Raw genomic sequence first — 26,131 nt, forward strand, 5'->3', positions numbered from 1 at the left:
TAAAGATGTGGCGTCGTCTCGTTCTCTGAGCTTTCACTGGGAGCTACATTCCTGAGCTGTTAGTGGTCGGCCATCTTTGATTGTTTTTCCAACTTTTCTTTTATATACCATAGGTATCAACATTTTTGTACATTCCTCAAAAGATGTCTACGTACAGCCAAGGTTGAGACTTTCCAACGTTAAGTCTTAGGATAAGGAGAGGCAGGAAGCTGCTAGTAACTGACAGCTGAGCTCACCTCCTCCCTTTGGAATTCCTCCTGAAAAGCCAGCATGAAGAAACCAAATACTGCAATGGTAGCCAGCCTAAATATCCACTTTGTAAGACTTCCATTTCTGCTTTCTCATTGTATCTACCAGGTCTGCAATTAAAAGGATTTGAGTACCTACGGAGTTATGAACGGTGGCTAATCAGTATTTTCAAAGAGATAGCAGGTAACAGGTGATGGTGGTATGAATGCCACGATCTAGAGATTCTACATTAATCTCTTTTTTTTTTTGAGACAGGGTCTCACTGTGTCACCTCAGGCTGGAGTGCAATGGTGCAATCTTGACTCACCACAACCTCTGCCTCCCAAGTTCAAGCCATTCTCCTGCCTTAGCCTCCTGAGTAGCTGGGATTACAGGTGCGTCCCACCACACCTGGCTACCTTTTTATTTTATTTACTTATTTATTTATTTTTTCAGAAGAGAAGGTGTTTCCCCATGTTGGCCAGTCTGGTCTTGAACTCCTGGCCTCAAGTGATCCACCCATCTCAGCCTTCCAAAGTGCCAGGATTACAGGCATGAGTCACCACCCCCAGTGCCACATTCATCTTAAAAACAAACATAAATGCTTTTTTGTTCCACCCTCCAACCTACTCAGTCTCTTCTCTCGCCCCATTCTTGACCCATTTTTCTCTTCTGCTTCCTCTCTCTTCCTGCCTGCCATCTCCTTCACCTGCTCTCCAACCCTGTCACTGTCATGCTTACTGCACTTATTTCTTGTCTTTCTTAGCCTCTGCACCTCACTATTCCTTCTGCCATCTGTCTTATTTTCCTTTAGTCTCTATTCTCTCCTCCTTACCCACGATTACACACCTCTCTTCTTAGTTTCATCATCTTTCCCATCTTTCCAATAATACAAAGCAAAAGCATTGTCAGATAGTTACAATTCTTAAACCTTTTCCTGTTTGCCCCAAGAATATTCACTAGCAGCACTTGTGGCTGCAGTGTTTAACCCGAGAAAACTTTGCCACAAAATATCTCTCTTTTACTATTATTTTTGCATAGCTCTAGTACATTGACTTTGTAAACAAAAGACATCATTCTGTTTATAGCATTCTATTTTAGAGGTGGTATTTCCATTTAAAAAATACAGTAATTCTTGATTGCTAAAAATGTCAAATCCTGGAAAACACAGCCTTCCTATGTGTGATGTTAACGTCATTAACGAACAGTTGGCCGAAGATTAATTTGATGAATGTGATTTCTCTGAAATAGACAATTCTGATGATTCAGATGATTCTGGTGTTAGTTCTGTTAAGAATTAACTCTAAGAGCAGTTTCTATATTTTATTTGCACATTGAAAATCAGTCAGATTTGCTTCAGTCTCAAATAGCCTGTTTATGTAAAATTAAATGAGTACTGGCAGTGAGCTATACTTTTTTAAAATGGGAAAATGGTTAAATAAGATATTCTATCAGTTTTAAAAGCAGATAATTACTCGAAATATTATATTTGTCTCTCCAACGAGAAAAAACACTGGCTCCAAGTTAGTGCTCCTTAAATACTAACTCTAATTATTTTTCGTATAACTCCCTGTATTGGCCCGATTACTTTTTTCATGTAGTTCATTGACCTTCAATAGAAAAATGGTCCTCTGTTCTTCAATCTTGACAACAGCAGCTGACATCAATGAAAAAGAGAAACAAGCTAAAAACAGTAGTTGAGTGTATACACCCTGAATTGAATATTCAGTTGCAAAATCATCATCATTATTATTGTAATTACAGAGAGGAGGAATTGCAATAACTGTTCAAGTGTCTTCTTGAAGAAATAGCTAAAACAGGGCCAGCTGTCACAAACTACCCTACAATAATGATTCCCGTGTGTGCTGCTTCAGTATTCATAGTGACTCTATAATAACAAATTTGTGTACTCATCTAATGTTGTTTTCAAAATTTTTTATTTTATAAACAATAGAACAGGGTCTCACTGTTGTTGCCCAGGCTGGTCTCAAACTCCTGGCCTATTAAGTGCTCCTCCTATCTTGGCCTCCCAAAGTGCTACTCTGCTGCCCTTACATAACTTAAAAAATAACAAACGTGGCCAGGCCTGGTCGCTCATGCCTGTAATCCCAGCACTTTGGGAGGCAGAGACAGGTGTTTCACCTGAGGTCAGGAGTTTGAGAACAGCCTGACCAACAAGGTGAAACCCCATCTTTACTAAAAATACAAAAATTAGCTGAGTGTGGTGGCATGCGGTGTAATCCCAGCCACTCAGGAGACTGAGGCAGGAGAATTGCTTGAATCCAGGAGGCGGAGGTTGCAGTGAGCCGAGATCGTGCCACTGCACTCCAGTCTGGGTGACGGAGTGAGACTCTGTCTCAAAAATAAATAAATAAATAAATAAATAAATAAAAGTAAATAACAAACCTATGATTGGATAAAGTATTTCACGAGATAGTTGACCCGCATTTCTAAATGGTGTCCATGAACAACCTTAGAATCATAAACTACCAAACAAAAATTGCACCGTAAGAATGAACTAGAGTGGGTGGTCCAGCATTCACCTACAACATGAGGGCAACAAATCCAGGTACAAGAATAGGATGGAAGTCAGGCAAATAGGCCAGCAGACAACTAAAATACTTAGGAGAAACATCTACAAAGACAGGCGTGTTTTATTGACTTGAGAATTGTAAACAAACAAGATCTGTAAGAAAAGAGGGAAGGCCTTGTTTTTTGTTTACTTGTGAAATCAGCCAAAAGTATTTGAAATTTTCTCTTCCCAAGATACAGCTGTGAAATGACTAATGGAAACGGAGTGAGCCTGCATCAGGAACTGAATGTGCCACTTCACCGAGAACAAAAGAGTGTTCCCCTGATAGAGGCTGTCCTCTCAGATTAATACCTTGGGTGCTTTAAAGAGGACCAGGCAGGCATAAATATGATGCATTTGTAAAGAGGAAGAATCAGCCAAGCACCTTGGCAAATTTTTTTCCTGTTTCAGTACCTCTGAGTCATGTGTCTATCTTAACTTTCATGTTCCTGAAGAAATTCCACAAAGAGGCAAAGAAAGAAAAGGAGAAAGAAAATTTCCTATTAAATTATTTTTCCCTTGCTGGCCTTTCCAGTAGGAGTCTGGCGAAGACTGACCCTGAGCTGCTTCAAAGATAAACTTGGTAACTGCTCCTATCCAGTCTTCCTAGGTTCTGAAATTCACACTTCTAGTTGCAATGGATCAGTACCATTTGCATATTCACATCTCCAGCTAAAAACAATTTACCCTGCACACACCTTATCCTGTTTCAGTAATTAAAATATATTCTACAAAAGTGTCATAAGGAGCACTGATTGACATTTTGAAAGTTGTTTCAAGTCACAATCTGTGCATTTTTTTTCCATTGTAAAAGACATGATCGTAATAAAAATACAGTCATCCTTCAGTAGATTCAGGGGGAATGGTTCTAGGGCCCTGCATATACTAAAATCTATAGAACCTGCAGATACAAAAAGTCAGCCCTCATTTGAGCTTTGCATCTGCAAATACTGTTTTTTTTTTTTTTTTTTTTAAGAGATGGGATTGTGGCCAGGGTGGTGGCTCACGCCTGTAATCCCAGCACTTTGGGAGGTCGAGGCAGGTGGATGGCTTGAGTCCATGAGTTCAAGATCATCCTGGGAAACATAGTAAAACCCCATCTCTACCAAAAATTCAAAAAAATTAGCCAGGCGTGGTGCTGCCCATTTGTGGTCCCAGCTACTCAGGAGGCTGAGGTAGAAGGATAGCTTGAGTGTGGGAGGTCGGGGCTGCAGTAAGCTGAGATCATGCCACTGCCCTCTAGCCTGTGTGACAGAGTAAGACTCCATCTCAAAATAAATAAATACATAAAAATGAAAATAAATAAAGAGATGGGGTCTTGCTATGTTGCTTACGCCAGTCTCAAACTCCTGGCCTCAAGCAATCCTCACACTTCAGCTTCCCAAGTAATTAGGATTACAGGTATGAGCCAACTACTGTATTTTTTATCTAAGTTTGGTTAACAAAATCCAGATACAAGTGGACTCATGCAGTTCAAACCCATGTTCTTCAAGGGGCAACTGTAAATTAAAACTTCAAACTGGTTTCAAATGGAAGGAAAAAATCTTCTTCCCACTCTAATCACAGGGCAAGCACTGTTAATTATTTCCAGTGTACTTTTTCGTATGAGGATATATAAAATAGACTGCATTTTTACACAGAGCAAATACTATATAGCATCCTATACTTTGCTTTGTTCATTTAATAATAATAGCAGCAATATTTCCATCATAGCACACGTAGATCATTGAATGTGCCATACATTTATTTAACTGTTGCCTAACTGATGAACATTTAAATCATTTCTACTCAGACTATTATTATAAATAATATTTCCATGAATATCCTTATACACATCATTGGGGACTTGATGACCCTCTCTGTAGGATAAACTCCTTTCAATGAAATTGCTAGATCAAAATATATGTACAGTTAAGATTGGGTTTGATGTTGCCGAAACTAAGTTGTATTGAGTTTAAAATTTTTTGTCGTTTATAGGTAAAAATGGTATCACATTGTTGTGACCTGCACTTTTCTAAGCACTAATGAAGCTAAGTATTTTTTCAAGCGTTTTCTTCCATTCTTTTTTTTTTTTTCTTTTTTCTCCTGTCACCCAGACTGGAGTGCAATGGCACGATCTTGGCTCACCGCAACCTCCGCCTCCTGGGTTCAGGCAATTCTCCTGCCTCAGCCTCCTGAGTAGCTGGGATTACAGGCACGTGCCACCATGCCCAGCTAATTTTTTGTATTGTTAGTAGAGACGGGGTTTCACCATGTTGACCAGGATGGTCTCGATCTCTTGACCTCGTAATCCACCCGCCTGGGCCTCCCAAAGTGCTGGGATTACAGCCGTGAGCCACCGCGCCCGGCCTTTTTTTTTTTTTTTTTTTTTTTAAAGAGAGGGCCTTGCTCTGCCACCCAAGCTGGAGTGCAATAGCGCAATCATGGCTCACTTTAGCCTCCATCTCCCAGGCTCAAGCAGTTCTCCTGCCTCAGCCTCCCTTGAAGCTGGAACTAAAGGCAAGTACCACCATGCCCAGTTAATTTATTTTATTTTTAATAGAGATGAGGTCTAGCTATGTTGCCCAGGCTGGTCTTGGACTACTAGGCTCAAGTGATCCTCCTGCCTTGGCCTCCCAAAGTGTTGGGATTATAGGTGTGAACTACCACACCTGGCTTTTTGCCATTCTTATTTGTATGAAATATTTGTTCTTATTCTTTATGCATTTCTTTCTGTTCATTTTTCCCCTCATAAAACTGTAAGATCTTTTAGTAAATAAATAAGCACTTTTTCTGTTGGATTGCAACTTTTTTTACTGTGCCATTTGTCTTTGGCTCTATTTATGATGTTTTCTTGTTGTTGTTGTCATTTTTATTTTTACCATATAAAGGTTTTACATTTTTTGGTTTCTGAGTTTTAAATGTTAGCTCTTAGCTGGGCATGGTGGCTCATTCCTATAATCCCAGCATTTTGGGAGGCCAAGGTGGGAGGATTACTTGAGCCCAGGAGTTTGATACCAGCCTGGGCAACATAGTGACACATAAAATAAAAATAAGAACAAAAATTAAAATTAAAAAAGTAAACAAATATTAGCTGTCTTGCAAGATGGGTCTTTTTGCAGTTGCCATTTTAATGCACCAGAGCTTGATCTGAATTCCCCTGTCACATGGTAGAGGTTGAGAAATTAGGTTTTCCTGTGGAAAGAGAAAACTTACAAAGTTATTAAGAGAAGGAAAGGCACAGGGACCCCATCCTCCCATCATCCCTGGGTGACCTGCTAGCCTCACAAGATGCTTTATGTTCCAAGGAAGGGAACTCTGTCCCTCTTTGAGTCTCTTTTTTGTATGTAGCAAGTGTGAGGGCAGCCTTATCATGACAGGAATACTCAGATTATCTTGGCACCAGGAAGCCTGGAATTTATCGTCAGCTTTTTACCAGAGATATCTGGGAAACGTACACATGCTGCCCAGCTGTGGGATGTTACATGGGGGAAAGGAAGACAGTGGTCCTGTGAGAAGATGAGCTTGTGTACAGGTTCTCAGGCTGGGAGAAGCCCCCTTCCTCAGCCCTAGCTCTCCACATCTGGTTTGAGAGCTCATTTCCCAGGCAACACAAAATGAGCACCCAGGTTGGTTTAAAACAAGCTTCCTCCTTCTATCACATTAGATTAATGAAGAGTCAGGCAGTAGCAGTACAATAAACTCTTTCCCCAATTTTTTATTTTGAAAATTTTTAGACCCACACAACAATCAAAAAGAGTATAAGGAATGCACCTATACTCTTCATCTGGATTTGCCAATTATTAACATTTTTTCACCTTTGCTTTATCTCTTTCTATAAATAGGCATTTTTAACCATTGACGCATTTGAAAGTGTTGAATACTTTACAATTATTCACTTAAAATAATTCACACGTCTCCTACAAATAAGGGCGTTCTCCTCTGTTACTACAGTTCCATTTTCAGATCTGGGAAAATTAACAATGATTCAATAATAATATCTTTAAGTTCATATTCAGATTTCTTTATTTGTTTCAAATGTCTTTTATGTAGTCTTTGATCCAAGATACTACCAGTGTCCATACATTGCATTTGCTTCCATTTCTCTACTCCAGTGCCCCGAGGCAGACTTTTAGCAATGGCTGGAGACATTTTTGATTGTCATGACTGGGGGTGCTACTGGTTTCTACTATCTAGAGACCAGGGATGCCTGCTAAAGAGCCTGAATTCACAGGACAGCCCCCCACAACAAAAAAGAATGACCTAGTCCAAAATGTCATTTTAGTACCTAAATGGAAAAACCCTCTTCTAGTCGATCAAGAACCATCTCCCTACTTTATTTGCTTTTCATGACACTGACTTTTATTATTATTAATTAATTTATTTAGAGACAGGGTCTCACTCTATTGCCCAGGCTACAGAGCAGTGGCGTGATCATAGTTCACTGCAGCCTCAAACTCCCGGGCTCAAGCGATCCTCCTGCTTCAGCTTCTGGAGTAGCTGGGACGACAGGTGCATACCACCACATCCAGCTAATTTTTTATTTTTTTGTAGAGATGGGGTCTCACCATGTTGCCCAGGCTGGTCTTGAATTCCTACCTCAAGTGATACTCCCACCTCAGCCTCCCAAAGTGTTGGAATCATAGGTTTGAGCCATGGTGCCTGGTTGGCATTTATTCTTTTTTTTTTTTTTTTTTTGAGATGGAGTTTCATTCTTGTTACCCAGGCTGGAGTGCAACGGCGTGATTTCGGCTCACCACAACCTCTGCATCCTGGGTTCAAGGAATTCTCCTGCCTCAGCCTCCCAACTAGCTGGGACTACAGGCGCACACTACCATGCCAAGCTAATTTTTTGTATTTTTAGTAGAGACAGGGTTTCACCATGTTGACCAGGATGGTCTCGATCTCTTGACCTCATGATCCACCCACCTCGGCCTCCCAAAGTGCTGGATTATAGGCGTGAGCCACCGCACCCAGCTGGCACTTATTCTTTTGTAACATCTAGTCCAGTTCTTTTGCAGACTGTCTCTCTCACTATAAATTCTTCTGATTGTTTTCTCACGATCAGTTTAAATTTAAACTAATACCAAAAATACAACACAGATGACTATAACTGCTAGCTATTACTGCATAACAAACCATCCCAAAATTCAGTGGCATATTAAGAACCATTTTCTAGGTAGTTCTGCTCTGGACTAGGCCTCAGTTGGTTTTGGCTGGACTGATTCATGCATCCACATCATTTGGTAAGTTATAGAGGCTGGTCAGTCTGGGATGATCTCAGCTGGAATGACTGGGCTCAGTTCCATTAGCCTATCACACTTAGCAAGCCAGCCCTGGAGTGTTCTCATGGAAAAGGCAGGTCTGAAGGAGTGTAGAAGCCTCTGTTGAGGCCTAGGTTTAGAGCTGGCACCCTGTCACTTCAACTGCGTTATGTTGGCAAAAGCAAGTGACAAACCCAGCCCAGAGATAAGAGGTAGCGAAATAAGCTCAATCTCCTATTGCCGTCGGTCTATCAAAGTGTTATTGTGTACCTCTTACTGTGTCATATCGGGGAATAGAAAATGTAGGTAGTCCCACTATCAGTGTTGTTGAGCTTGAAACTTGGTTAAGTGGTAACTAACAAATCCCTCCTTTGGAGAGCTCTATCTTTTATACATGTGGGGTGGTGCTTTGGTGCACTGTGTCACTCCTGTTCCTCATTCATTTCCTGGAGCTGTGCTAACAAAGTGCTCGCAAATTGGGCAGCTCAAAAAACAGAAATGTATTGTCTGGAAGCTGGAAGTAGGAAAGGAATGTGTTGGCAGGGCCATGCTCCCTCTGAAACCTGCAGGGGAAAATCCTTGCCTATTCCAGCCTCTGACTGTCCTAGGCATTCCTTAGCTTGCAGCTGCAGTGCCTCAATCCAGCCTCCATCTTCACATGGCGATCTTCCTGGTCTTCTTATAAGAACACCAGTCAGATTGGATTAGAAGCCAACTCTACCCCAGTATTACTTCATCTTGACTAATTATTTCTGCCACAATGCTGTTTCTAAATAAGGGTACATTCTGGGGTGCTAGGGATTAGGACTTCAACATATCTTCTACAGGGGACATGATTCCACCCCTAACACCCATTAACCTTTCACTTAGTGGCTTTATCATCTACAGATGATCCTTGGGGATTGCACAACAGCGTTTCTCTTAAGTATCATCACTTTCTCAACATTTATTGTCTGGCATTCTCACCTCCTTTATTCCCTTTTAAAAAGCATTTAAATCACTTTGAATTCATGGCTTTTGCTTTGCGAAAAATATATATATATATCACTTTTATACAACCATACAAACAACATTTTCATGATCAACTTGCCTCAAATTTGACTAGTGAGAGTCTATAACTCTATGTTGTTATTATTCTAGAGACAGGGCCTGGCTCTGTTGTCCAGGCTGGAGTGCAGTGACATGGTCGTAGCTCACAAGTGCCTCAAACTCCTGTGCTCAAGCCATCCTCCAACCTCAGTCCCCCAAATAGCTAGTACTCAAGGCACACGTCACCATATTCGGCTAATTTTTAAATTTCTTTTGTAGAGGCGGGTCTCACTTTGTGGCCCAGACTGGTCTTGAACTCCTAGTCTCAAGAGTTCCTCCCACTTTGTTCACCCAAAGCGCCAGGATTACACGCATGAGCCACTGTGCCTGGCTTATTTCAAACTTTTTTAAAAAATTTAAATATCTTTTTTTTTTAAATGTGATTACTCCCACTAACTCACCTCTGTAGAACCTATTGCTGACATCCAATAGGAGCAGCTGTGATTATTCCCCATGGGAAAAGTCATAGCATCATTCCTAAGTACAGCCATAATGAAAACTACATTCTGCATTTTCTGTATATGTTAAATAAAATGAAAGCTGCATCATGTATATATTATATATATTAAATAAATGAAAGATTTATTCTGTATTATATATAATATGTATTACATAGGTATTCAACAACTCTGTACATAAACACTGTTACTGGATATTACAAATTAGAAATTTGAAGCTTAAAATGAGATACGGGATGGGCTGGGTGCAGTGGCTCATGCCTATAATCCCAGCAGTTTGGGAAGCCAAGGTGGGTGGATCACCTGAGGTCAGGAGTTCGAGACCAGCCTGGCCAACATGGTGAAACCCTGTCTCTACCAAAAATACAAAAAAATTAGCCAAGCCTAGTGGTGCATGCCTGTCATTCCAGCTACTTGAGAGGTTGAGGCAGGAGAATCACTTGAACCTGGGAGGCAGAGGTTGCAATGAGCCAAGATTGTGCCACTGCACTCCAGCCTGGGTGACAGAGTGAGACTCTGTCTCAAACGAACAAACAAACGAACATAAAATGAGATATGAGGAAAAGCATGGGTTTTGGAAACTGATGGTTTGCATCTTGGCTCTATTACCTATTAGGTATGTGGTTTGGGGCCTTGGTTTGCTTATCTGTACTACGGTGATGATATTTGCCTCACAGATTTAAGCCTAGAAACTTATCTGACCTAGAGTAGGTGTTTTTAGTTCTCTTCTTTCCATATCCTGATGATAGGCTATAGCTTTTAGGTCATGTTGGATAAATCACAGTGTTACAGAGTCTACCAGCAATTAGGAGTTGGTCTCTCATTAATTCAAAGTATGGTCATTATGAATTAAAGAGAATTTGACCTAAGTTTCAGCTACAGTTTACGTTTCAATACCTTTGGGGAAAAAAGACAGAGGGCTAATCAGTTTATTAAAATAAACAATGTTGTGGAAGGGAGATTATCTCTATTCAACTTAAAAGAACAACTTTCAGGAAGATCTTTGGCATTGTACATGCAGCATAGGAAACTCATTTAGATATCAGTCTTCAAAATAGACTCCAGCTTTGTTTACATGAATAGTTTGTTAATTCATTCCACAAAGAGCCTGAGTGCCCATTATATTCCATGCAATGTTCTAGGCACCTGGGATACATCAGAGAATGAAACAAATAGCCCTGCCCTTATTTACCCTTTAGTTGGGAAAGATAGGTGAAAAACAAATTTGCAAATTACATAAAGTATTAGAAATAGGTAAGTGATAATGAGAAAAATAAACAAAGCAGGGGTTGACAAAGAATTGCAATTTCATTTTTATTTATATATTTATTGTTTGAGACAGAGTTTTGCTCTTATTGCCCAGGGTGGAGTGCAATTAGGCAATCTCAGCTCACCGCACCCTCCACCTGCTGGATTTAAGTGATTCTCCTACCTCAGCTTCCCAAGTAACTGGGATTACAGGCACCCACCACCATGCCCAGCTAATTTTGTATTTTTAGTAGAGATGGGGTTTCATGATGTTGAGAGGCTGATCTTGAACTCTTGACTCCAAGTGATCCACCCACCTCGGCCTCCCAAAGTGCTGGGATTACAGGTGTGAGCTACCGCACCTGGCCAAGGACTGCAATTTTAAATAGCATTGTCATCATTTAAAAGACAATGTTTGGGCAAAGAATAGAAAGAGGTAAGGAAATTGGTCATGTGTCCCCCTGGAAGAACAACAGACAAAAGGTCCTTGGACAGAAGCGTGCTTGTCCTGGTGGAGGTGCAGCAATGAGGCCAGTGTGGCTAGAATGTAGTGAACGGGGGTGGGGGGAGTGGGGGGGTGGGGGGGAGTGGGGGGTGGGGGGGAGTGGGGGGTGGGGGGTGTAATATTTTATTTACCTAACAAAACACTTAAATAGCCCTGACTAGTAGCATTATTTGAAGCACTTGGAAGATATTAACTAATCCTCTCAGCAAGTTTATGAAGTAGATACTGATTTTACCTTTTCTAGATGAGGAAACTGAGGTATAAGAAGGTTAAATAATTGCTCCCAAGTGACACAGCAATCACATGATAGAGCTAGGTGTGGAACTCAGGTGGTCTGTGTCTAGTGATGTATGCTGTTAAGCACCAACGTATGCTGTGCTGCTTCCTGGAAGCAAGAGATAAAACGTAAGTGGGAATTAGATCCTGTAAGTCATTAAAGTCCATTGGCAAATATTTGGGGGTTGGGTTTTTTTTTTTTCTGGTAGAGATGAGGTCTCACTGTGTTGCCCAGGCTGGTCTCAAACTCTTGGCCTCAGGGGATCCTTCCACCTTGGTCTCCCAAAGTGCTGGGATTATGGGCATGAGCTACCACACCTGGCTATCTTTAAAAAATAATAATGTTTTTTTAAAAGGAAGGCTCTGCCTAACCACCTGCACTTGATGGTGAACAGCCAAACCAGGCAGATCCTTTTGGTGAGTTGAAGAGAGGGAGTCAGCAGTTAGAAATGGGCAGAAACTAAAAGATACACAGAGAGAAAGGAGAAAGCTGAGGTCATGTGGCAGCAAAAAGCATGCAGCAATAGAAGCTGTGAGATGAGAAAAGAATGGAAAGTACGGAGCAGCAAGGGCAGTGGAGTCACAGCACTAGCAGATAATTGGAGTGCAAAGCAACAGACACTGACTACTGAAGAGCCACAAGATAACCCAGTTGTTAGGGCTGCACTGTGTGCTGAATCACCTTCCAGTTCCCACTCATTGCCAGAGAGTGGCAGGGAAGGACATGGGGCTTGAATTAGTCTTAAGCTTAGATTGAGGTAACCTGAGTATATCTCTCCGTTCTGAGAATTAAACTTTTGCTTCTTGGAATCTCTATCACTCAAGATCATGGCAGGAAACTGAAGGCATATTCCACCGGGATTTTGAAAATCATCTGATGAATCTGATATTTGCAAGGATGTAGGGGGGGGTTGCGGGAACTTAAGAGGATACCGAGGCACCCAAGGTTGAGTAACAGCAGAAGCCCAAGCCTAAAGAGCAATAGTTTATCAGAGTCCAGAAAGAGCTAGAACTGTGAAGGGGCATATCTAATGCCAACCCCATGGTGCTAAAGCAGGGAGGAAAGGAGAAGCAATATCTCAACCTCCTTTTCCTCCTTCCCTGTGATACTTGCTGATGCCTTCCATTGGACAAACCCAACAGTAAGTCAGAGGGCATTGGCTCCCAGGGGATAAAAATCTGTGGGGTAGCATCCTTGTCAGGAACAGAGCATGGCAAAGAAGTACATGGGCCGTGTATTAGTCCATTCTCACACTACTATAATTTTAAGATACTACCTGAGCCTAGGTAATTTAAAAAGAAAAGAGGATTAATTGACTCATAGTTCCACATGGCAGGGGAGGCCTCAGGAGACTTACAATCATGTTGGAAGGCGAAGTGGAAACCAGAACCTTTTTCACATGGCAGCAGGAGAGAGAAGAGTGAGGAGCAAAGGGGTAAGAGCCCCTTATAAAACCATCAGATCTCGTGAGAACTCACTATCACAAGAACAGCATGGGGAAAACCTCCCCCATGATCCAATCACCTCCCACTGGTCTTTCGCTAGACATGGGGGATCATGGAAATTATAATTCAAGATGAAATTTGGATGGGGACATAAAGCCTAACCATATCAGGGCTATACTAGGCTGAATGATACTCCCTTCCCCTCGCCCCCAAAACATGCCCATAGCCTAATCTCTGGAACCTGGGAATATTACATTGCATGGCAAAAGATGTGACTAAGTTTAGGAGCTTGAGAGGAGGAGCTTATCCTAGATCACTGCAGTAGGCCTTAAATGCAACCACATGTATCCTTATAAGAGAGAAGCAGAAACTTTAAGAGACAAAAGGAGGTAGCAATGTGACCTTGGAGGAGTGGCCACAAGCCAAGGAAAGCCTGGGGTCCGCAGACACTGGAAGGAGAAAGAAACAGATTCTCCCCCAGAGCTTTCAGGAGTATGGCCCTGCCAACCGTTGATATCAGACTTCTGGCCTCCGGAACTGAAACAAAATAAAATTCTGTTGTTTTAAACTACCCAGTTTATAGTGATTTGTTACAGCAGTCACAGGAAACCAGTACAGGGGCCAGATGGAGAATAACAAGCACAAAATCTATTCATCTTGGATGGGACAGGATGATATCCCTCATCACTTTAGCTGGACATTCTTTTGCCTGCCTTTTATATTCCCTTTGATATTTTGTTTGTTTGAGACGGGGTTTCATTTCACTCTGTTACCTAGGTTAGAGTGCAATGGCATGGCTGTGGCTCACTGCAGCCTCAATCTCTAGGGCTCACTCGATTCTCCCATCTCAGCCTCCCAAGTAGCTGGGTCTACAGGTGTGCACCACACTTCCAGCTAATTTTTTTTTAAAGTATCTAAGGGGCCTTGTTATGTTCCAGGCTGCTCTCAAACTCCTGGCCTCAAGCCATCCACCCACCTTGGCCTCCCAAAGTGCTGAGATTACTGATTTGAGCCACCGTGCCTGGCCCTTTGGGACTTCTTTTGGGATCACGCATATGTTTCAAACTATATTCTCCTGAGTTATAGTTACTTTTGTTATACAAATATTGTTTTATCCAAATAAGATTATGACATTCTTATTTGAAACAAGAACCTTGTCTTGCACATCTTTGTAGCCCATAAAAATCTTAGCATAGTACTTTGAACAGAGTGGACATTCTGTAATTGGTAAATGAGAAAGAAAGCTTCCATTTGTCCATCTGTAAATGGAAAATAACAACTTCTACTGACTTGCCTTTCAGAGATAATGATGGCAGGGTTTCCCGGAAACGATTTTTGTACCTGTAACAGAATGATATATCTGAGACACCCATTCATGCTGAGGCAATTCCTTAGGGGAGGAAAACAAACCACCTGCATTTACTTTTAGCATGTCCTCCATTCCACATGGAGCAGATCACCGCACAAAGGAAAAGGCAGGGCATAACTAAGAAAATATAAGAGCTGAGAACTGATATCTTCTTAGGAACTTTGATTCATTCAATAATCATTTATCAAAGAACTACGATGTTAAAATATAGCCCATCAGCCGGGCGCAGTGCCTCATGCCTGTAATCCCAGCACTTTGGGAGGCTGAGGCAGACAGATCACTTGCGATCAGGAGTTTGAGACCAGCTTGGCCAGTATGTCAAAACCCTGTCTCTACTAAAAATACGAAGATTAGCTGGGTGTGGTAGCGCATACTTGTAATCCCAGCTACTCGGGAGGTGGAGACACCAGATTCACTTGAACCCAGGAGGTGGAGGTTTCAGTGAGCCGAGATGGTGCCATTGCACTCCAGCTTGGACAACGGAGTGAAACTGTGTCTTAAAAACAAGTCCATAGATGCTGAGGAAACACACACTCAGAGAATAAGGCATGATCCCGAGTCAGTAATTGTCACGCAATATGATGAATGGTTTTTATAAGAGCAAAATGCTATGGGACCAGAAAGAAGGGAATGACTAACTATTGATGGGAGTTTCACCAAAAACCTCACATTCAAGCTGGTCTCTTAAGACTGCATCAGGCAGAGGTGAAGTCAAGGGCATTCCAGGACCAAGAGAAATAGCTTTGCCTGAGCTGTTGCCAAGCAAACCACACCCTCAGCTCAGCCCTATTGTATCTACAGAGCCCTATTTTTATTCATTATCCTCGTCGCTACTTTTTAAGAGAAGAAGAGAACGCTGACTTCTTCTCTAATTTTACATCCAGGTATTTTATATGCCAAAGAAAGGTGATTGTCAGGAGGGAAAACAGAATTTGACTTCTGGCAAGTCCAATAACAACAGGTCCTAACATCCATCTAATAATAAGTTAATGCTTACCTTTGCTGAGCCTCTTCCTCATTTCTGAAAATTGAGTTAGGCTATCCTGTGAATGTGGCACCAGGGGGAAAGTGGACAAGGTATGAGCGCGTCCCCTGTCCCACTGCTCCACCCCAGGAGGTTCATCTTTAGCAAACACTCCTTGAATGGGAGTGATGGCTGAGGCCCTTTTTCCTCCTCTAGGCTGACCTTCACATCACTCCTTGGGGAACAGCTCTGTCCAGGGCACCGCCCAGCTTCCCTCCCAGGCCAGCCCTGCTAGGTCTCTGAGACTAGAGCTGTGCTGCTTGTGAGTGGAAGAAAGAAGAAAAAAAACTCTTAGGACAGCAGCCAGGAGAGAAGGAAAGACTGGCCAAGCCCACCAAGGAGCAAAGGGTTCCCCATCCGCATCCTGCAGCTTCCAGTGGAAAAGTGGGGAGGCTGGGAGACTGGAATCTCAGACTCAGACTACGCATCACTCGTCCTTGTTTTCTCAAGAAGCCTCTACCTTCCAGGCCCTGCCAGGAAGCCGGTAGCATTTTCCTGAGGCTGTAATAACAAGGACAGAGCGTTCTCGCCTGCTAGAGCCTGCTGGCCGGTCACTCTTTCCACTGCCTTTTGTTTTCATGCATCATTCCCCTCACTTGCGTCTCAGATTCCTCAGGGCTTTGAAAAAGCCACAAATGCTCCACACAGTGACACCACCCAGCGCTGGCAGACATCGCTGACAGGCACCTTGCCCTAAGCGACCGCACGAATGCAAGTCCTGACAGCTGATACCCAGCCACATACCTGGTTAAAGGGAAGAGAGCATTCAAAAGGGGCCCACCCCCATTAGCCTCGTTGGCAAAGGCAGGGCTTTAGATCAACTACAGCCCAGTGCACTGATAAATCACAGACTGCTGTTTTATTCAAAATGTGTCTCTATGGTGGGCAGTGGTACTTCCCCACCCTTTTCTCAAACATCTAAATCCAGCCAAAAGAGACGCTACCAACAAAGCAGCAGAGTGGCCTCGGGGTGACAGTTCACGTATCAATATATTAGATCATAAACGCATGCATACTTGGAGCAGACTTAACTTTGTGTTTTAGAACCACCTGTAGCCTATTTCAAACCATACTCCAGAGCGAACCTATCAGAATCTATGAAAATACGGCTTAGATATGTGTATTTTTAAAAAACTTGAGAGTGTTGGTTAGAATGTGGGACAAGACAAATTCTCATATATCATTGATGAGATATGTAACAATTGGTTCAACTGCTGTGGACAGTCAGCTGGAAGGCAATTGTGGGAAGTAAAAAAGTTCCTCTTTTAAGTTTCCTTTCTTGCTAAATCGTAAGTGTGCTGATAACTTTGTTAAGCCCTATCCTATGTAGCTGTTAGGCATGCCATGCTTACAGGCACATAGTACATTCTATGTCCTTGTACTTTAACCAAGATGTCTGTGCTGGACGGGCTCACAGGCATAACCCAGCTCTCCATTGCCTTCATCTGTTTAGAAAAGTTTTAAGTTGTTAGCCAATTGGGTTTTAGTTTAAACTGTGAGGTCTATTCCAGCCAACGTAGATCAGACAAATGCGTAAGGAATAAATATTTCTGCTTTCTCTTGTTCACTGTGCTCCTGTGGCAAGATGGCTGGCAAGGGTACCCTTTCTGCAGTCCAGGAAGCAAACATTGCATTGCTGAAAGATCCTTTGTCTCAGAGCTAATTTTTCCTTGTGGCACCAAGCATCTGTTTCCCATAGCAGTCTAGTCAAGTTGGAAGTGTACATATCCGAGTCCCTAGCAATTTTTGTTCTAGATATATTCCCTAGAACCCTCACACATGTATTCAAGGAGACATACACCAGGGCATGATTTACATCATGATTTGGAATAGCAAAAAACTGGCCATAACAAATATCCACCCACAGGAGAATAGATTTTAGAACATTTATACAATGGAGCACTACATTGCATTAGTATATAACGTAGTATTATTATGTTATATAGAATGGACTAGCTCTACAAGTATCACAGATAAAACCATGTGATATTCTCAAAACCATAACGTTGAGAAAGAAAAGCTATAGAAAAAAATGTACCCTATTTATATACATGTTTAAATGTGCAAAACTTGCCTATTGTGTAGTAAAACTATAAAAACGTGGGAAGAATACTCAGTCTTCACCAGATTGGTTATCTCTGGAGAGAGTTGAAATGAAAGGGCCTTCTTGGCCAGGTGCAATGGCTCATGCCTATTATTCCAGCATTTTTGGGAGGCCAAGGCGGGTAAAGAGCTTGAGCCCAGGAGTTTGAGACCACCCTGAGCAACATGATGAAACCTTGATTCTACAAAAAATACAAAAATTGACCAGCTGTGGTGGTGCATGCCTGTAGTCCCAGCTACTTGGGAGACTGAGGTGGGAGGACCACCTGGGCCTAGGAGGTCAAGGCTGCAGTGAGCTGTGATTACACCAGTGTACTCCAGCCTGTTTGGGGCAACAGAGTGAGACGCTGTCTCAAAAAAAAAGAAAAAAAGAAAAGAAAGAGAGAAGGAAAGAGAGAAAGTGAGAGGAAGGAAAGAAGGAAGGAAGGAAGGTAGGAAGGAAGGTAGGAAAGAAGGAAGAGAGGGAGAGAGGGAGAGAGGGAGGGAGGGAGGGAGGGAAGGAGAGGGGGGCCTTCTCTTGTAACTAGAAGGTTTTATCATGGCAATTTGTTATTATTTATTAAATCTGGCTAGTGAGTCCATGTCCCACAGGTAACTCTGAGGGTCATGGCCATCCATAGTGGAAGGATCTTTTGATTACGGAAAAAAAAAATGTGATCATAAACATAAATGACACTTAAGAGCCCTCTCAGTAATGTATGCAGATTGAGTGATATTGTTCGGTAATGGAGGAGCTGTTGCATGGGCCCAGTAGGTGCCGTGTGACCTCCTGGCCTTGTGAGCATCCTAAACAGAGTCAGAGGTGCAGTGGAATGAAGACAGGGATTGCTCCACATGAGGAAATCATGACTCTAGTCATACCCAGAGATTTCCAACCCCAGTTGAAAATCAGATAAAACTTTTATTTTATTTTATTTTTTACTTATTTTTTCTTGTCAGGGATCACCTGACAGATAAAACTTTGAATGCAGTTGTCCATGCCCCACCATCTGAGAATATGATATAGTAGGTCTGGCATGAGACTCTGGAATCTGCATATTTAAAAGGCTTGCCAAGAGATTCTGATGATCTGCCAGGTTTGAGAAATGATAACCAGCCATGGTTATATGCTATTAATATTTTGAAAGAAGGTGGGTAGGAAGAGAAATGGGAGGAAAGGAAGTAAGAAAATTAAAGAAGGAAGGGGAGAAAGAAGGAAGGGAAGGAGCGCCAGGGTGAGCCTTCAAGACCAGCTCAAATATCTCCTCCTCTATTTCCCCTAGACCTCCACAGCCTCGACGTGTCTCCTCATCCCCTGAACTTTGCTAGATCTCTAATCATCTGTAACATTCATTTGGCAATAACGTATTTCACTGTACATTACTATCATGGGCTACTGTTTAATCAATAGGTTTATGTCTTATTTTTTGAATTAGGCTATAAGCTTCCTCAGGACATATTTTCTTCATCTTTGTATTTCTAGTGTCTAACATAATGCCTTCCACAGAGTAAGCAGTAAAGCACCATGATTAAAAATATAAGATAAAACAGGTTCAGAAATGTGGCAGTATCTGGGCATGGTGGCTGTCATCCCAGCACTGTGGGTGGCTGAGGTGGGAGGACACTTCAAGACCAGCCTGGGCAAGAGAGCGAGACCCCATCTTTGCAAAAAATTTAGAAATGAGCTGGGTGTGCATGTGCAGTCCTCACTATTCACAGGACTGAGATGGAACAATTGCTGAGTTCGTGAGTTGGAGGCTGCAGTGAACTATGATCATGCCACTGCATTCCAGCCTGGGTGACAGAGCAAGACTGTCTCTAAACAAGAAAAGAAATATGGCAGGTTACAAGATCAATAAACAAAAATCTATTGTATTTCTATACACTAGCAATGGATAATCTGAAAAATGAAATCCAGTGCAATCTCTATCAAAATCCCAACTTTTTTATACTTTACGGAAATTGGCTAGCTGATCATATTATTCATGTGGAAATACAACCAAATAGCCAAAACAATATTGAAGAGGAACAAAGTTGGAAGAGGCATAGTTCCTGATTTCAAAAACTGCCATTAAACTACAGTAATCAAGACATAAGTCATAAGGATACCCATATAGATTAATGGAATAGATTTGAAAGTCCAGAAATAAACCGTCACATTTATATTGAATTGAATTTCTGAAGACTGTCAAGACAATTCAATAGGGAAAAAAACGGTTTTTAAACAGATGTTGCTGAGACAACTGGATACCTGCAAAAACAAAAACAAAACAAAAAAAAACAAAAAAAGAAGTTGGACTCTCAACACTACACAAAAAAAAAAATTATCTTAAAATGGATCATAGGCCTCAATGTATGAATTAAAACTATAAAACTCCTAGCAGAAAACAAGAGTAAATCTTCATGACCTTGGATTTGGCAATAGTTTCTTAGATATGTTGCCAAACGCAGAAGTAACCAAAGAACAAAACAGATAAGTTTAACCTTAAAAGGAAAAACCTTTGTTCTCCAAGTAACATCATCAAGAAAGTGAAAAGACAACCCACAGCGCAGGAGAAAAATCTTTGCAAATCATGTATCTTACAAGGGACTCATATCCAGAATATTTTAAAAACCCTACTACTGCTCAGAAATAAAAAGACAACTCAATTAAAACATGGACAAACCAGCTACTCAGGAGGCTGAGGAAGGAGAATTGCCTGAACCCAGGAGGTGGAGGTTACAGTGAGCCGAGATCGCGCCATTGCACTCCAGCCTGGGTAACAAGAGCGAAATTCCGTCTAAAAAAAAAAAAAAAGAAACATGGACAAAGACAGCCTGGCCAACATATCGAAACCCTGTCTCTACTAAAAATACAAAAAATTAGCTGGGCGTGGTGGGGCTCGCCTGTAATCCCACCTACTCCAGAGGCTGAGGCACAAGAACCACTTGAATTCCGGGAGGTGGAGCTGCAGTGAGCCAAGATTGCGCCGCTGCACTCCAGCCTGGGCGACAGGGTGAGACCTTTTCTCAAAAAAAAAAAAAAGAAAGAAAAGAAAAAAAGCCATGGACAAATAATTTAAATAAACATTCCTCCACAGAATATATACCAATGGCTATTATGCACATGAAGAGATACTTAACATTATTCATCATTCAGGAAATGCAAGTCAAAATCACAGTGAAACATCTCTTCACGCCACAAGAATGGCTATAATGACAACAAGAACAAGTGTTGGTAAGGATCTGGAGAGACTGGAACGCTTATCTATTGTTTGTGAGCATGTAAAATGGTAACACCACTTTGGAAAACAGTTTGGCAGTTCCTCAAAATGCTGGACATATAATTACCAAATTACTCAGGAATTCAACTCCTACATATATATACACACACACACACACACACACACACACACACACCCCCCAAGAGAAATGAAAACATGTCCACACAGAAACCTCATAGCAGCATTATTTATGATGGCCTAAAGTGAAAACAATCCATGCCCCTGAACTGATGAATGTGTAAACAAAATGTGGTAGAGCCATATAATGGAATCTTTTCAGCCAGAAAAAAGTAATAATTACTGATGATACATAGTACAATGTGGATGAACCTGGAAAATATATGTTAAGTGAAGGAAGCCTGTCTCAAAAGGCTACATATTGTATGATTCCATTTATATCAAATATCCAGAGTAGGCAAATCCATAGAGACAGAAAGTAGATTAGTGGTTGCTTGAGACTGGAGTGGGCTTGAAGGTGGAGAATGGGAATAGGGAATGGCTGCTGATGGGTACTGGGGTTTTTTGGGGGGTGTTGAAATGCTATAATATTAGATAGTTGTGATGGTTGCACAATGCTATTAATACAGGAAAAAACCATTGAACTATATACACTGGATTTATTTTATTAATTTTTTGAGACAGGGTCTTGCTCTGTCACCCAGACCGGAGTACAGAGGTACAATCATGGTTCACTGCAGTCTCCACCTTCTTAGGCTCAGGTGATCCTCCCACCTCTACCTGAGTAGCTGGGACAACAGGTATGAGCCACCACACTCAGATAACTTTTTTATTTTTTGTAAAGATTGTGTTTCTCTTGATTGCCTAGGCTGGCCTTGAAGTCCTGGCCTCAAGTGATCCTCCTGCCTCAGCCCCCAAAGTGTTGAGATTATGAGTGTGAGCCACCACACCCAGACTTTAAATGGGAAATTTTTTTTATGGTATGTGAAATATATCTCAATAAAGATGTAAAATAAATAAAAATATGACCCAGTTTTAAATTCTAGTTCAATTCCTGTTGCTGAACATGCCAAGCTCATTCTCCCTCAGAGAATGAGATCATTACCCCAGAATGTTGCACTCCTGGCTTCACATGATTTAGATCTTCTGAATCTCTTGTCCAGTGTTGCACAATCTCTCCTTACTCCTGTCAGTCATGTCAATTACCCTATTGTAGTTTTCTCATAGCTTTAATCACTGCCATGACCTATGATCTCAACAGAATGAGACCACGTCTCAAAAAAGAAAAAAAAACAACTCATAGTAGACATTCAATAAATGTTAATAATAATTATTGTTATTATTAATATCACTACTACTACTCTCTGATTAAAATGGTCCAGATGAGGATAATGAGCACCTAAAGTATTACTAATGGCAAAAGAATGCCTGGGTCCCATCTTCAAAGCTGGACAAGCTTTGCATTCAAGGGCCTTAGAATTTGACCCCTCCTTAAACTAAATAATAATAGTTATGGTTATTATTGGATCACCTGGATTATAAAAAAGAGAAAATGATAAGAAAATAAAGTGGCTGGGCACAGTGGCTCATGCCTGTAATCCCAGCATTTTGGAAGGCTGAGATGTGTGGATTGCTTGAGCTCATGAGTTCAAGACCAGCCTGGGCAACATGGCAAAACTCCATCTCTAAAAAAAATACAAAAATCAGCCAGAGGTGGTGGTGTGTGCCTGTAGTCCCAGCTACTCAGGAGGCTGAGGTGGGAGAATGGCTTGAGCTCAGGAGGCAGAGGTTGCAATGAGTTGGGATCACACCACTATATTCCAGCCTAGGGAATAGAGCCAGACCTTGTCTCAAAAATAAAATAAAGAAGGAAAAGGAGGGGAAAAGGGAGAAAGACTAAAGAAAATTGCCCCAAGAAGAAGAGGAAAGGAGAGAATGGGAAGATCTTACATCTATTGATCATAATCCATTAATTTTTTTCCTTTATTTTTGTTGATATATAAAAGGTGTACATATTTTGGGGGTACATGTGCTAATACATTCATATAATTTGTAAAGATCAACTCAGTGTAATTGGGACACCTATCACCTAAATATTTTTTTCTTTATGTTAGAGACATTTAAATTGCCCTCTTCTAGCCATTTTGAAATGCACAGTTGGCTGGGCATCGTGGCTCAAGCCTGTAGTCCCAGCATTTTGGGAGGCCGAGGTGGGTGGATTGCTTGAGATCAGTTGTTCAAGACCAGCCTGGCCAAAATGGTGAAAACTTGACTCTACTAAAAATACAAAAAATAGCTGAGCGTGGTGGTGGGCACCTGTAATCCCAGCTACTCAGGAGGCTGAGGCAGGAGAATCACCCGGGAAGTGGAGGTTGCAGTGAGCCAAGATCGCACCATTGCACTCCAGCCTGGGTGACAAGAGCAAAACTCCATCTCAAAAAAAAAAAAAAAAAAAAAGAAATGCACAATTGATTGTTGTAATTACAATATAGATCACCCTACTGATCTATCAAAAGCTAAGTTTTATTTCTTCTAACTGTATATGTGTACATTAATCAACCTCTGGTCACCCTTCCCTTCCCCATCCATTAACTTCTTATCCACTTATTAAATATTACGCAAGAATTTAGTGAGCTTTCATTGAGTACAAATACAGCAGCCACTCGATATATTTGGCTCTTCCTTGGTGACTTAAAAGATCTATGTCATTAAGTCATCAAAGCATAAATCTGAACCACGTGGGAAGTGAGGCTGCCATGCAGAAGCAGGTCATGAAGCTAGGGAGTGACTTGTGCCTACCGATCAGCATCCACATCCAGGCTTGTCACATTTGAAATACTCCTCCTCAGAAGTCAGAGAGAGTCACTGAAAGTTATCCTTCACTGTCTTTTGTGAAGGAAATGATATGCTAGAGTGCCATTCCATCAGGAAAGTTATGATTATGCTACAAGAACAAATGACCTCCAAATCTCAGTGGCTTACAACAACAACAGTTTCTATCCCATTCATGCTGCTTGTCCATGTTAAGTCAGCTGTGACTCTGCTCCAGTTAATGTTCACTCAGTGACCCAGACTGATGCAGCAGCTGTTATCTGAGTATCACTGGTTGTCATGGACAGGGAAAAGAAAAATGGTGCATCATACTCTGCCCCAAATCAACACACAATATCACTGTCACCCACCTTTCATGGGCTAAGAGAACAGGTGAGTAAGTATGATCATCCAATAGGGAAAGGCATTGGAGGGAGGAAACATGGAATGTTTGGAGCAGAGTAATGCAACTTACCACAAGTGGTATTCACAAATTTGGAAACTTAAAAGAAGTCTCTCTTATAACTTTTAATAATGCCTTATACTTTCTAATGTAGGGAGAAAATATAAGCACATATGAAATAGGATTACAAATACAATATGATGAATTATATATAAGAAAATATGCAACACAGTCTAGAATCTAGACATATAAATAATACAAATAAAGGAGCAGAAGTTCCCTAAGAAGTCCAGCTTTCGAGAGAATGCAGGTCAGATGTGTCTCATGGACCTCTGCAGATTCTTCTTAGCACTCCTGGGGCTCTAGTCACAGGGCAATTCCACTAATTTCTTTGGGGACTGGAGCATCCTGTCTTTTGGGAAATTGGTGAGTTGCACAGTTGATGACTTGTTGCATTCTGGGAAAGGGCAGACTCCTGCTAGAAGCTCCATAGCTGAGACAGTAGTGAGGTCCCTGTATTTCTAGATGAAGTATTTGTGGACTAGTATGTCTTACGGCTACTCTTTCCCCAGATGTAGAGCCCCCAGTCACTCATGGCTTCTTTAAAGAAGTGTGACTGCTCTGGGTGGAACTGTGTCTCCCTCATACTCATATGTTGAAATCCTAACCCCTGGTAGCTTAGCATGTAATAGTATTTAAAGATAAGATCTTTAAAGAGGTAACTAAATTCAAATGATGCCTTTCGGTGGTCCATAATCCAATATAACTATTGTCCTTATAGGAAGAAGAAATTTCAGCCCAGTGTGGTGATGCACACCTGTAGTCCTAGCTACTGGGGAGGCTGCAGCAGGAGGATCACTTGAGACCAGGAATTCGAGGATGCAGGGAGCCATGATAGCACCACTGCACTCCAGCCTAGTCAACAGACTGAGACCCTGTCTTTAAAAAATAAAAAATTAAAATTAAAAAGAAGAGGAAATTTGGACACATAGATAGACCCCAGGGCTGTGCACACACAGAGGAAAGACCATGTGAAGACACAAGAAGGCAGGCACATGCAGTCCAAGGAGAGAGGCCTCACAAGAAACCAAACCTGCTGACACTTGGATCTTGGACTTCCCAGCCTCCAGAACTGTGAGAAATAAATCCTTTTGTTTAAACTCCCCAGCCTGTGGTGTGTTGTTATGGTGGCCACTGGAGACTAACACAGTAGTTCTCCTGAGTATGTAACAATGATGTGGTTTATTAGAAAGGCCTATATTTTGAACTGTTGCTTTTTTGCAGTAGTGGCAGTGGGTGGTATCTTCTGACTACCCCTGTTTTTTGTGAGAAATGTGAGAAATCTTCAGAAGATCAAGTCCTCTGCAGGTGTGACCATGTGCAGGCCCTGGAGAGCCCCGGCCTCTGGGAATGCCCTGTTCCCCAACCTGAGAGAAAGGAAATACCTAGGAGGTATTTCCTATGGAAATTCTGAGAATTGATCTAGATGTGCTCAAAACCAGGGAAAATGTAATTTTAAATGATGTTTAATGACTGAAAAGTTTTAATAAAATGGCAAAATGATTACATTATGATATTATGTTGAAAATGCAGCATGCAAAATTAAAATGTATAGATAAAATCGCCTTATCTGTGTAATAACATGCATAGAAGAATGAAGAGAAATACATTCAAAATTAATATTAATTTTTCCCTTGTGGTAAGATTATGGGTTATTTTTGTTTTCTCTTTATATCTCTCTGCATTTCTGAATTTCATATTTTGCATGTATTATTTTGATAATCAAGAAGTGCATATATTTTAAAGATTAAAAATGGGGGCAGTGGGTCTAGAACCCAATGCTAGGTTTGAGAGTCATCTCCAAGAGATGCAGCTCCAGGGCTCACAGGTTAGATTGGCATGCCATTGGAACGCTACTGCCCCCATCCTCTTGGGATCTGGCCCTAGGATGTTCCCCTATGCCTGGAAATTCTGATTATGCACCTGTTGTGCTTTCACATCTGGAACAGATCTCTGAACTTTGACTTCTCTTCAGACCTCTAACCCCTGATGTTGAACTTGACTTTTCTTTCTGGATTCAAGTGCACACCGCTCTTCCTCCATGGATGCCTCAACCCTTACCTCTCCCTCTCTCCCCAACATTTTTCTCCGAACCT

The 26,131-nt window shown here is 41.5% G+C and overlaps 1 protein-coding gene across 16 annotated transcripts in view; it reads right to left on the reverse strand.

Moving 5' to 3' along the window:
• The window catches only part of MKLN1 (muskelin 1), a 414,912-nt gene that overhangs the window by 223,141 nt on the left and 165,640 nt on the right, over positions 1–26,131 (reverse strand). For 2 of the 16 annotated variants that reach the window (XM_078343744.1, XM_035255089.3), the window contains exon 1: positions 15,432–15,699. The exons of the other annotated variants lie outside the window; for them this stretch is intronic. The gene's annotated coding sequence lies outside the window, so the exon portion shown is untranslated. Of the gene's footprint in view, positions 1–15,431; positions 15,700–26,131 lie in introns of those variants that run through there. 16 annotated transcript variants of the gene reach the window in all.

Source organism: Callithrix jacchus, chromosome 11, assembly GCF_049354715.1.
Source record: "Callithrix jacchus isolate 240 chromosome 11, calJac240_pri, whole genome shotgun sequence".
NCBI lineage: Eukaryota > Metazoa > Chordata > Mammalia > Primates > Cebidae > Callithrix > Callithrix jacchus.